Source organism: Lactuca virosa, chromosome 2 (genome assembly GCF_052849685.1).
Source record: "Lactuca virosa cultivar CGN04683 chromosome 2, Lactuca_virosa_CGN04683_v6, whole genome shotgun sequence".
NCBI lineage: Eukaryota > Viridiplantae > Streptophyta > Magnoliopsida > Asterales > Asteraceae > Lactuca > Lactuca virosa.
Window position 1 is genome coordinate 35,025,653 of NC_136427.1, and position 14,710 is coordinate 35,040,362.

At 36.2% G+C, this 14,710-nt stretch overlaps 1 non-coding gene across 1 annotated transcript; it reads right to left on the bottom strand.

Annotated features, from left to right (window-relative positions):
- Window positions 1–1,439: 1,439 nt before the first annotated feature.
- On the bottom strand, window positions 1,440–1,545 carry LOC145162050 (small nucleolar RNA R71). The gene has a single exon (XR_013738906.1). It is a non-coding gene; the product is annotated as a small nucleolar RNA R71 (small nucleolar RNA).
- Window positions 1,546–14,710: the final 13,165 nt, after the last annotated feature.

The window sequence follows — 14,710 nt, forward strand, 5'->3', positions numbered from 1 at the left end:
TTTGTTAGAATGTCCAGCTAAATCTAGATGCTTCCGTTAGCTAGATGAAGCTAGAACTCATGGTTTTAATATATTAGTTTAGACTTTACTTGTTGGTTATGACCTGTGTTTGATTGATTACAACCAGCATGCTTGATTTGATATAAGATTGCTTTAATGTCTTATTCTGTGGTGTTAGTGACCATTAATCTGCATGAATTTGAATACCTAGTAATCTAGTGAACATTAGGTTATTAGAGCTAAGATCGAACCAATCTTAGATAAGTAATTGGATTATTAAATTAGGTTGTGCTAGAGAACTCATATTATGATCATAATTTGTGTTTGTCAACTCAATCTTACATAACTCCAATATTATTCAATAATTGGTTATGTGTTAAATTATGTGTGAACATACATAGATCTACATGAATTAATTTATATTAGTAAATTTGGAACTGAATTGCTAATAATATTATAATTGGTAACCAACGGGAATTGTCATAAACAATTTATAAACCATTGAGGGAAAGTGGATTCGAACAAACATAACTAATTTGTTAATTGATTGAATTGTGTTAAAAATTAAGTTCATCTAAACTTGAAAAAGTAGATAAAAGCCACCACTTTCCTAGGAAATTATGTTAATTTAATAGTAGGTAAATTAATTAGTTAAAACCATTCCCTGTGATCGACACCTGACTTACCCACACTATTCTATAATTTGACTAGGTACACTGCCTAAGTGCAATTTAGTTAGTTAAGTTAGTTAGGTTAACAATTTAAAATTAGGTGTAGCTATTTGCACGCATCAAGTTTTTGGCACCGTTGTCGGGGAATGGCTTATTTGATTATTATTTTAATTGCTTTTAGTTATTCGATCCTTTTTGTGGGGTAAAAACACAAAAAGTTACTTTTGTTTCATTTGTTTATTTTAGTTTTTTTTCTCTCTGAGACACAACCACATCGTAGTAATCTTCACCACGTCGTGGTCTCGCTTAAGTTAGTTTTTCGTTTATTTGTTTTTTGTTCCTTTTACGTGTGTTTTTCTAGTTTTATCTTAGCATGAAAAAAATGGGGGACATCACGACCATGTCAATGGAAGAGTACAAGCGACATATAAGGAACGACAACAGATGGGGTCTTGATCCACCAAAAATCCCAGCCACTACAAAGTTTGAAGTACCACAACATATTCTTGGCATGCTAAAATATCTACCTTTTTATGGGAAGGAGCACGAGGATGCTTATGAGCATATAGAAGAGGTGGTGGAGATTTCACATTATTTTAATGCACCAAACGTGAGTAAAGATGTTGTGATGCTTCGACTTTTTTCCGATCACATTGAAGGGAGAACCTAAGGAATGGTTAAAATCACTTCCCTTTGGAGCAATCACGACATGGGCTGAATTTAAGACTGAGTTCATCAACCAGTTTACTCCTCCTTCAAAAGTAGCAAAGCTTTAAAGAAACATCCATAATTTTCAACAATTAGAGGGGGAGTCATTATACGAAGCTTGGGAACGTTACAAGAGATTGTTACGACATTGCCCTCAACATGAATTCAATGTGCAACAAGAAATCTCGATATTTTATGATGGAGTCAATTTGTGCACTCGTCAACTTCTAGACTCGCAAGGGCCCATGACAAAGAAAAATACGGGAACAAATAAAGCTTTGATTGAAGAATTCGCTAAGCATTCAAGATAGTATCACAACTCAAAGAAGGATTTGACTAGAGGAAAGTCAAGTAAAGATGGAGGTCAAGATACTATCAGTTCTGTAATTGAAAAGCTCGATGCAATGGAGGAAAAGATCACAAAAATGGGTGGATCAATTCATGATAGATGTGGAGCTTGTGGAGGACCTCATTCTACAAGGGATTGTGAGGTGGAGTACAAGAGAGAACGAGTTGTGAAAAAATGCAAGAACTTAAGCATGATCTCTACCAAATTGAGCAAGTCCAATCTGAGAAAATATCTGCTCTCGAGTCAATGTTATTTAGATTCATGGAAGCTAGCAAAAAATGACATGATGCTACAGACGCAATACTTAGAGAACAAAAAGAATCTATTTTAAGTATATGTACGCAAGTGGTGCAATTAACAAGGCTTGTACCAGAAAAGCTATCGGATTCACCATCACGAAAAATGGAGTCAATCCAAAATGCTCAAGCCATGGCCGTTAATACAGAAGAAGAACAAGATGAATTGGTGCATATGAAGGACCTTAAAGAGGAGTCTAATCAATCACTCAAAGTAAAAAAGAAAGAAGAAGAAGAGAGTATCGTGAAGTTTGCCAGTCGCCACGACGTGGAGGCAATAGTGCCACGTCTTGGGCAATAAAAGAAGATTATGATTTTTCTGTTGTTGAGCTTATCGACCACCTCTTCCTTTCTCATCTTGTGCTAAGGAAAATCTGGTGAAGCAAGGAAGCACAATCTTCATGGAGCATAAAGAACTTGAAGAGCAATTGGAAAAATAAGAAAACCACTCGAAACCTCCAGTTTCAACGCCAATAATTTTTGAGGTATTTGCTTTTACAAGACCACCAGATCAAGTCACAAAGCTGATTGAAGAAAAAGAAGAAGAGAGTGATGAGTCTGATTTTGACAAGAAAAACCCGAAAAGAGACAAGACAAAAGCTAAAGACACGAGAATGAAGAAAGAACCCAAGCGGAAACATAAATAAGATGTCAACCCAACAATGCAAGAAAGTTCAAGAAAGGCATTCAATAGAAGGGTTGCTTACAAACGAGTAAGGTTCAAGATGATGGACTCTCCGGAAAACTCAACGTGAGGAGGCACGGAGTCCGGCTCATGACTCCAACAAAAAGAAGCGCTTCTCGGGAGGCAACCCGAGCCATATTTGAATTTTCTTTTCGTTCGTTTATGCTTTTAGTTTTAGTTTTTTTAGGATAATTGATCATCTAATCATCTAATAATCTCTTAAATGGTAGAAATCAGATTTGGAGTGCTTTAAAAATTAAGTGGTAGACAATTAATATAATTAGTATTATTATTAGACTTATTTTTGCGTCCAGACTACGATTCACGAAGTGAATCTTATCTCCACGACGTGAATCTTATCTCCACGACGTGAATAAGTGAATAAGTAAGACATATGATATTGACATAGTTTAGCCCAAATTTTTAAGCCCACTGAGTTTAATTAGGATAGAACCATTAACATATTATCCCAACAATAAATTCACGACGTGAAATTGTAGTTCGCGTCGTGAACTTTAAAATTCACCGGGGGGGGCCAGTTATACCAAACACTTTGACCATTCCCCCATTTGTTTACTCTTTTGCGCACGAACGGAAGCAATTAACCCCACAACCAATTTTCTACTATTTTCTTCACAAATTGCTTGCATTTCTTGTCTCCTAGCAACATTTGGTAAGTGTTTTATCCACTAATTTATGATCTTCTTCATATTTTAAGCATTTAGTGGTTAGGGTTTATTTAGATGTAAAAATCCCAAAATTTAATAACTTGGTTGGTAATTTCTGAATGCATGGCCATAGATTGATGAAATAAACAACCCCAAGTGAAATATAGTATGGATTTTGACCATATAATGACCGATGCAAATTCACGTCCCGACTACGGTTCACGACGTAAAACACCAGTTCGCGTCGTGAAAACTGGGCGACCCGTTTGTTGTTTCACTTTTTAATGGGATATCTTGTTTGTTTTGGTTTGTTTTGTTTCTTTTTGGTCATTTCAGGAAAATGGGTTCTCGAAGAGCTGTCCAGCAAGAACATGAACCTATTGATTTGGCAAGCATACACCCTCTATATCGGTTTCCACAAAACTTATCACGAGCCTTGTTGAACAATTATGAGAATCGTTTGGGATGGTTATACAACCGAGACTTTGCAATCGCTCCTATTGTGGATTAGGGGTGGCTTCGAGGGGTTGGTATGGTTTTGGAATTAGAAAGATATTGGACGAAAGTGTTTGAAGGATATGGCTTTACATTCACTTGCAATGGTTGGACAAATCTCTTCGGTATCCAAGAACCAGTTTATCGGGAGTTGTCGGTAAAATTTTTCGCTACCGTGAGTTTTGAAGATAAAACCGTCGATCCCAACTACAACCGGGTGCTAGTTTTTCGGTTGGGAGGAATATACCGCGAGTGCAGCCTTCGAGAATTTGCATGGCGCATGGGGCTGTATACCGAGGAGACGAGGAGGAACACAATCGCCTTCATTTATGTTATTTTTGCAGGGTTGTGTTTGGGATTTTACCCCCGGGATGTTTGATGTCCAATTTTGGAGGACTATTTTTAATCACAAGTATAATTCTCGTGATGCAAGTGAGGGACAAATCAGGAGTCCCTTCATCGATTTTTGCATCGCCTCATCACTTTTTCCATCAATCATAAGCATCATGGAGATAAAGTGTCCATTCAAAATTTATTTTATTTGTGGAGCATACTCGCACTCGGCGTTTGTTGTTACATACCTTATATGCTCGCACAGTTTTTGGGAAGGAAGGCGGCTAGCTCTAGGCCCGAGAGTCCTATCACGGGTGGACACTTAGTCGCCCGACTTGACCGGTATTATTGAATTTTGACTCCTAATTTTATTAGGAACCTTACTCGCCTCCCGGTTAATGATTTGACTATTCAAGTTTTGGGTGTCATGAGGGTTGTAGTAAATGTTGGGGGGAGATTTGTGATGCCCCCGTAGGATGATGAACAACAAATTGGGCAGCAAGAAGAACAACCTCAACAAAGGCCCTGAAAAAGGAATATGAGAGCACGAGGAGAAATAGGGAGAGCTCAACGATATGAAGGCGGTATACCCACCGACCCATTCCAAAGTCAGGTGGGTACATACTTGGACAACCTTCGTGGGGGTGTGAGTTATAATACCCAACTTCTTGAGGGTATATATTCTCATATGAATGTGGTGAGACCACCCACCGTGCCACCTCAATGCCCATATATCCCGACATGGAAAGAGCTTTGGATGCCGAGAGGAGATGGGGCTGGAACAAGCGGAGCACATGAAGATGAAGATGATGATTGATTTTAGTTTATTTTTAGTTTGTTTGGTTTGTTTTTGTGTGTTTTGGGATTGTAAAACTATTAAGATATTATTTTATTTTTCTCTTCCTTTGGTATTATTTTCATATTTTCTACAGGAGTCGCGGGAAAGGGATGTCGAGATATGAGTGTGCGAATACGTTTAGCCGAGTGTTAAAAGTTAAGAGTCGAGACCCACAATTTAAAATAAGTGTGGGGTGAGTCAAGAGAGAAGATAAAGTTAGAAAGAAGAGTCAAAATATTAGAGTTAGAATAGTCTTAAATTATTTAGACATTGGGTTGAAGTGCAAGAGTTGAAAGAAGAATTGGAGGAATTGTATTTTCTGTCCGCCTAATTTTCACGTCCTGATGTCTCTATTCACGCCGTGAATCGGAAACTGATGATTTTCAGAATACGCGTTTTAGCTACTTCACGTCGTGATCCTTACCTTCACGTCATGAACGTTACATTTCCACAAAATTGAAGATCATTTTTCCATATTTCTTACAAGGGTCACCACCATTCTTCTTGGAATTATTATGAAGACTCTTATGGCTCATTTTCTGTAGCATGCAATGTGGCGTATGCTTTCCTACATTGTTCTTTACGCTTTGGAGATTTGCACCACATTTGTTGAAGATTGAAGGCTCGATTCTATATGTTGTCGGCATATTTGCATATCTCACGTGTTCAAGATCCAAGTTCCTTATTTGAAGAAGTCCATATTCAAGATGCACGAGAATCCACACTTTTAGAGTTCGATCATGCCACTTCTATCCCAAAGGAGTCTGTTCTTTTTTCTCCCTTTTATTGCTTTTAAATTATTTTATTCATACAATGAGGGCATTGTATGTAATAAGTGTGGGGTAGGGGTCGAAAAAGAAAATTGATAGAAAATTTAGAAAATTTAAAAATTTAGAAATAAATTTAGAAATAGATTTGAAATAATGGTCTAAAAATTGAATCTAGTAATAGTTTTAACTTAAGTTGCTAGTGTTATATATATGGGATGATCTAATGCGAGCTAAAATGTTTAATTGAGCCAACATATGTTATAGTATATTTGTGGCTTCCCAAGTCTTAGTGAAAAGTGATGAGATATGAAAGTTAATCTGGTAGTTTATATGGAATAATATGTTTTGCAGCCTAAACCTGAAATCTATCCAGGAAAGCTTATGTAGTCATTTCACATAGACTAATACCTTTAATCAATAAGGGTTGAAGTTAAGCGCCCCTGCTTAAGCATGTAGGTTTTTGAGTGAAAAAAATGAGTTATACATGTAAAAAAAAGAGATGTTACCAAAACGTTGTAAGAATTTTTGGAGCTATCTAAGTATGAAGATCAATGATCAAAAATTCTGGAGAAATCCAAAAAGTTGAAGATACCAAAAATCACACAAGAAGGTGGTGAATTCAAAGAAATCAAATATCAAATATCAAAGAAGTGAAGAATTCCAAAGAGCTCCATTGTGGTATCTAAAAGTTGTAATTTCTAGATTATGTATGCTTGGGTAGCTTTAAAAAAATTACCTTGAGGTTAAGAAATATTTCTGAGGATTGATTCGGAGGGTTGCAGAAATGAATGTCGTATAAACTAAGGGGTGAATGTTCATAAGGATTGTGAGTATTTAGGATTGGGAGGTTGTTAGGATTTTAGACACAAGTATGCGCATTGAGGTCTTGGTATAATGGTTGAGCTTGAAATGGATTGTTCTATGTGATGCTAGTGATAAGGGATTGAGTTTAAAAATAATTAGATTTGATTGAGGGCAAGCAAATAATAAGTGTGGGGTACTTTGATATTGCCATATTTATACATATTTTTAGGCAATATTTAAGTAAATTTTGATACATATTTTGGTTATTTACATGGAATAATGATACTTATAAGTTTAAATTACACTTTAAAGCCAAGAAGGAGCATTCTTGAAGAATAAGGACTAAAAACGACAAAGATTGGAACTCTGGAGGCTTGGAGAATAAAAGAAAAAGAAACCCACGAAATCAGCTCAATTCACGACGTGGACCACACGTTCACGATGTGGCATGGAGGATTCTAGAAGATGAGTACACGCAAAGTCAAAGTCCTTGCCCAATAAGGACTCCTGCCAATTCACCACGTGAATGGATAATTCACGACGTGAAACCAAAATTCTAATGATATCTATATAATCTTTTGATCCTTACGACATGGGGAGTTTTTTTTGGTTGACCTAGAGAGTTTCAGAAGTCGAAAATCAAGAGGAGAGAAGGCCTGGAAATTGGTTCTAACACCAAGGAAGAAGGAAAAGTTCATAATTCACTTTATAGTTTGGTACATTTAACATGCTTTTGACTATGGATTGTTTGTGTTTATTTGTTAGAATGTCCAGCTAAATCTAGTTGCTTCTGTTAGCTAGATGAAGCTGGAACTCATGGTTTTAATATATTAGTTTAGACTTTACTTGTTGGTTATGACTTGTGTTTGATTGATTACAGCCAGCATGCTTGATTTGATATAAGATTGCTTTAATGTCTTATTCTATGGTGTTAGTGACCATTAATCTGCATGAATTTGAATACCTAGTAATCTAGTGAACATTAGGTTATTAGAGCTAAGATCGAACCAATCTGAAATAAGTAATTGAATTATTAAATTAGGATGTGCTAGAGAACTCATATTATGACCATAATTTGTGTTTGTCAACTCAATCTTACATAACTCCAATATTATTCAATAATTGGTTATGTGTTAAATTATGTGTGAACATACATAGATCTACATGAATTAATTTATATTAGTAAATTTGGAACTGAATTGCTAATAATATTCTAATTGGTAACCAACGGGAATTGTCATAAATAATTTATAAACCATTGAGGGAAAGTGGATTCGAACAAACAGAAGTAATTTGTTAATTGATTGAATTGTGTTAAGAATTAAGTTCATCTAAACTTGAAAAATTAGATAAAACCCATTACTTTGCTAGGAAATTAGGTTAATTTAATAGTAGGTAAATTAATTAGTTAAAACCGTCCCCTGTGATCGACACCCGACTTACCCATACTATTCTATAATTTGACTAGGTACACTGCCTAAGTGTAATTTAGTTAGTTAAGTTAGTTAGTTTAACAATTTAAAATTAGGTGTAGTTATTTTGCACGCGTCAGCAGCTCACCCATACAGATCAATGAACTTTCATTGATTAAGGTGCTTTGCCTTTACACATTCAAATGAGAACTCATAAAACTCACATGCATAGTAAACTCAACCGGAATAGCACGGAAACAAGAATATGTCAACACGATAGGTTATAAACCTCAAGTCGTGTGCTAGTGATAGACAATAGGTTCATTCTTGATTAGTTCCTAAAGCTATTTAAGACCATTAAGACTCCCACTGACCTCTTGACATATAAGATTCTCTTGTCAAGAAACATTCCTCGACAAACAAATATTCAAGAGTTAGTTCGGATTCTTATCAAGACAAACACTTCACACAATTGGTCTCAGTTGATCTTTGTCTTATTCAAGACATCAGAACTTACCAATTTCAAATGTGCACGAATAAGAAGACATTTTCTACTCCACATTTGATGAGTGTGTTATAAACCTTCTTATGTCACTCAAGTCACAATCTTGGAGTTCAACTCTAAGACTCGATTTTGGAACGAAGTATGATTCACCTTTTGATTTAACCATTCCAATAATTTTCGACTCCTCTTCTTAGCCATACTAGCACACTAAGGTGTCATTAGAGGATCAATTGTGACATGGTTTCATAATAACTAAGTTAATCATAAAACACGATACTTAAGTACTATACCTTCTTTTCAGATTGGAGAAAGTTTTATCTTTCTGCCTAATTGATTCTTCCTATTCGTTCTGCTTTACATTGAAACCTTTTCAACGATTCAGAATTACACTTAATCTTGTAAGCATAACCATATTTACTAAACTTTTAGCAAATCATGACGAATATTCTTATCGTTGTTTGTGGTGGACTTGTCCAATGCACAAAAATGTGTACTAGATCTCATAGTCCTTCACTTGACTGACATACTTATGTGGACAAGGAATTAGTCTTAATTTCCCAAATACGAAGGTTCTCATTCATCATACAATACCAACTGCATGATTCCAAGTTTCTTTCCAATTGAAACTTGGGTGATGAGAATCATTCCTTATTTGGTAAATTTCCGACACTACCACAAATAACATAACTAAGAATCACGTCCATTTTCAATATTGCTAACAATAGAAACATACAAACATCAATTTTCACAAATAACATTGCAACGAGATATAAAATAAGATAAAAAATAAAAATTTATTATTTATAAAAGTGCGGAAAAACTTGTCCTTACAATGCAATTACAAATGAAAACTATGTTACTAATATTCCTAAGCAATCTATCATAACTCCTATGCAGCAGCTCAAAAATCCGATCATCGAACCATGTGATCGAAATCCATCTCTTCGCGATCAGACTCAGCATACTTTTCCTTTAAGCTTCCTTTCTTTTCTTCGATCGTACAAAACATCAAAATGCAATCTTATCACATCATGTATTAAGAATCTACAAATAGGAACTTAATAGAGTTAGATAGTGGATTTTACCTGAAGCAAAGTCATACATCTTGACTCTCCCATCGTTGCAATTTTTCAGGTAAATATGGCAGCTTCACATCCAATTCCCCTTCTCTTTCCAGTAGAAACAAATGGACTCTTTTGGAATAGCACATGGGAGAATTTTAGATTTAGCCTTTCTCTTTACCATCCGGTCAAACGGTTTGACCATGGCCAATCCCTTTCCATTGGGAAGAGAAGACTTTTCTGGACTTCCAATGTTGCCATTTTCAATGTCCATGGAAGTTTGGGAGGTTGATCCACCAGTCAAATTTGCTTTACCAGTGTGCCAAATCATTGCTGATTCAGCAGCAATAAGCAAATAGGTAAGATCAATGAGGGTCACGTCGTGGTCCATCATATAGTAATCTTTAATGAACTCACTATATGATTCGGGAAGTGATTGAAGAACCAAATCAACAACCAATTTCCTTGAGACATCGACAACCAACATTCCCAGCCTGTCAATATGTAACTTCATCTCCAAGACGTGAGCACATATAGACTTTTCCATCTTCGTGTTTTCTTGCCAATAGGGCTTGAGTGACCTTGAACGTTTCACGTCTTCGAACACGTGGGTCAGGAAGAACTATTGGAAGAGGTGGAGGAAGTGAAGCATCTTTTCCGTTTCCACGATCCAATCGCGGAACATCATCTTCATGAGGAAAGCTTTTTCCAAAGGATTCAGGAAGACCATAGTTGTTAGAATTTAACATCTATAAAAGGGAGAAATTCAAGTTAGTCGATTTAATTTCTTAATATAACACCCAAATGAAATATCAAGGCTAGGATCCAACACAATATTCTATAATTCGGAAGAGGGATGCCGTAATCCAATTGCAGAATATTTGAAGGTAGGTAAACGATGATTTACCAATTTCCACCATGAAAAACGAAATGAAAATTAGGTTTTAAATGAATTGAAATTCCTAGATCTTTTGAGATTCATTGAACTTTTCAATGACATGTTTAATCTCGATTATGCCCTTCATGTTTGTGACTGTGATACCGAGGATCACAAACAAGGTGTGAATAACCATGCAAATTAGCTTGGTACTCTCGAAGACGTTTATCACCTAATCAATGTGCTGGTTAACCACACATGCTCCATTGATCTATGATAATCTAAGAGCTACCCATTGCCATCCTTCATTGGTCCCATATTAGTGTGTCGGTTAACCACACACGCTCCACTAACGACCAACAAGGTGTAATGTGCAATTTCATGGGTTAGCAACAACTTCACATTTTTCCTAAAGTAACTAAGATTTGGGAATTTTATAAAAGGTGTTTAATTACTTCGTACTTCATTATACTTATAATGGAAGGTTGTGTCCTATCTTACCCGTTCGGCTAACGACCCTCCACTAGTCAAGGTTGTGGTGGGTAAGAGTGGATACCCAATGGCAGTCATTTTACAGGCCGATTCCTTAAACACCCCTTATAGACCAGCTTCGTGAATGAGGCCTACTAACGGTAAGACTGACCTTTTACTTATACATATATAATATATTAGACTTTTAATTTTATATAGTATAAGGGTGTATTTTATACATTTAAAATACTAAGTGGTTTAATCTATTAATAAATTAGACTTTTAATTTGATTAACCTTAAACCATATAATTATGGATTTATTAATTATCTCTTTTAATTAAACACTTAGTTAATTTAATAAAACCATAAGGGTGTAATTTGAACTATTCAAAATACTAGGGAATTAGAATTTAATATTTCAAAATTAAAAACCTTTTAATCAAATTTTAAATTCCAAAAATTGAGGACAAATTTTGAAATTTTTCAAAATATTAGGGTTTAACTATTTAAATTTCAAAAAATAAAACTTTAAAGTCTAAATTTAAACTATGAAACCTAAAGGGTGTAACTTGAAACTTTTCAAAATTACTACGTAAAATATTTGAATCATAATAATCCTATATTATCCATATTTAACCAAATCCACCAATTTTGATAAGGATATCCATACCAATCTCAAAAAATCGAATTTAGGCAAGAAAAACAAGTTTTGGTAATTATCCTAATCAAAATCTAGACAAAAAATCGAAAATCCCGGCAACAGGTCACTCAACTCGTCGAGTCCACTATGGAACTCGTCGAGTCCATACATGGACTCAGCGAATCAGCCGGTCAGACATCAAGTTTTTTGATTTCCTGATCTTTGACAGTTCACTTTTGCATCTATTCAATAGAAAAATGACCTAGGATCTGATACCATTGTTGGGTTTTGAGCATAAAAGCATTCTTATGGTGTACATGCAACCCTAATTGCTTTGGATCTAGGTTTTTCTAATTTGAACATACAACTATGAATACCAAAGCAATAACCCTATGACTAGCATACAACAATCAAAATTGACATACAAACTAGGGTTTAGATCTTACCTTTCTTGTTGTGTAGCAATAACAAGTTCACCTTGAATATTATTGACCTTTGAAAGCTTAGTGCCTCAAATGTTGCACCTCTAATGGAGTCATAAACACCACTAGCAACAAGGAAGAACAATAAAGAGAGAGAGAGAGAGAGAGAGAGAGAGAGAGAGAGAAAGAGAGAGAGGGAGAGGAGGAGGCTTCAAAAATGTTTAGGGTTCTCTTAGAACTCTTGGGCACCGTTTTTGGGAGCTAATGGGGTCCTTTTATAGTTGAGGCTTCTAGGGTTTTGAACATGAAACCCTAATCCCCTTTGCTTAGGCCTTAAGCAACATATGGACTCCCATTGAACAAGCCTTGGACGAAATCTTTATGGAATCTCATAGAGATTTCGTCCACCTTATACCAATAAGGTCCATAAGCCCAAACTATAAATATTACCGATTTCAATAACCAATCCCTGTTAATTTAATCAGTATCTTTTGATCACCAAATTAATTCCAAATTAATTTCTGATCAATACTAATTAAATAATATGATTTCTCAATTAATATATTATTTTTATAATATATTAATAAATCATAATTAATCATCTTTCTCCATAATTCATCCTATCAGTTGCTATGGTGAAGGCAACCCAAAAGGAGCATGCTCATAATCAAATCAAGTACATAACAAAAATAGTTATGGGCTTAGACACCTAATCCAACATATAGGCAGGTTAGGTACCGGATTGACGGTTTGGAATGTAGCAAGGAGTGTAGGTTTTGGATAGTATGTTGTTTTTTTTCTTACGCATTTGCATGAAATCCTTAATGTTAAAGGTAGTTATCATTGGAAAAATTCTTTTAGGTCTTCATCTGAAATTCAGAATCTGTCAGGGTTTGCTTGGTCCTTATCTGGAAGATCATATTGTGTGCGTTATATATTCCAAGAGTCAGGGATGGTTTGTACCTGGTTGAGCCGGTTTGAGATATGGTTTTGGTTACAACACAAGTGAGTGGTAGTTCGAACCCTAAGTCGGGGAGAACTAGGTATTTTGCTTGGAGGATCATCAATCTGTTCGAGTTTTTGGTGTCAGAAGAATGGTTCATAGGGATGTACCGTGTGGGTATGCGGGACATTAGATCTGCGTGGAATCTAATTTTTTTGGCATGTCGTGTTGGCAGGGTTGGTATTTGGATGGATCCGACTAGAGTCTTAGCAACATTTCTGGATAACTTAAAGGTTTTTTCAGGATAATTATGTATTGATTGGGTTTGTTCAGTCTCAATCAAGGTATGGGATCTTATTTTGATCGTTTATGAGGATGTCTTATGTTAATGATTAAGGTTCGTCCATTTGTTAGAACTCTGGTACTTGGCCCCTTTTACGTAAGGTTATGGGTTCCCTAAGGGTGTGTATTGTGGTAAATTACTTTGATATTGTCGTGAGGGGTGTATGTGGGCTGACAAGATAGCAATGGAGCACTTGGTTCAAATTATATGCATGGTTCTTATTAAGGTTATAACTTTTGAATTGGGACAAGAGTGCGGCCGTCTATCCCATTCTTGGGTCGTGTGCGACCATGTTTTTCATCGGATTTTGCATTGGTAGTAGTTGGTATTGTGAAAGGAATTATGCGTGGAAAAAGATTATGGCATTGTTGCGCTCGATTAGCATTGAGTGGATGTTGATTGGGTTCCTGCAAGGCGATGGAATAAGGTTGAGTATCTTTAGGCCCCCATGGTGCTGGTCGTGAGTTTCCATGCAAATTATGGAATGTCAACAAGATCGGCGTAATAGCGGGAGCATTCCAGACATAGGCTGTGGCCCTAGTGATCATGATTATCAATTTTTTCTGCATGTGGCACTTTTAGTATTGGTGCATTGTTGGAGATCGGGAGACTCACGGACCAGCTGGTTTGGATAAAGTGAGCAATTAAGGGTTGTTAGGAGTATCAATCGTGCATCTGAAGTCTCTGTGGAGTGTTTGCATTATAAATCCCATTTGTTTGTGAGCTGTTATTAGGGTTTTGGTTACCAAGGTTGGGTATCGGTTATAGAGTCTCGAGTCATGAGGTTTATTATGATTGTCTCAAGTGATTTTCCAGGTGGGGGTACACCTGAGCTGATAAGGGTTGGATGCAATGTGAAAATTCTTGGATTGATCATCTTTGCTCATAGGAGCAGTGGTTGGTAATGGCGTGTCATGAAGTCAAGGGTTTATTTAAGGTTTTTGGTAAATCTAAGGAATTTGGAATTGGATGAAATTTACGATCGATGTGTTTTGAGTACTTCATTCTGCATGTTTGGTGGTGTTCTTAGTCAATGAAAAGGGGTGGGTTCATCGAATGGATGAATATCAGTCCTGGAATATGGGTTCTGAAGTCTAGATCTGATGGGTTCCCGGTCTCGAGAATCATATTGATAGAGTTGATTCGGTGATTGTAGCTCTGAGAGTCCACGACTCTGTGGTTCTCACTAGAAGTTCGGTCTTATAGCTAGGAAGTTGTGGAAGATGCTGATGTTGTACATACTTCTCTGCAGCAGTTATATAGATGAGACTCATGTTGTTATTTAATTCAAATTAGGGTTATCTAGGGTTTCCTTGTACCACTATATAAAGGACCTTAGCCTTTGCATTTTTGGCCACCATATCATTCCAAGAGATAGCCGAAAATTCTACCTCCCTCTCCTCCTTCTTCAAGTCATC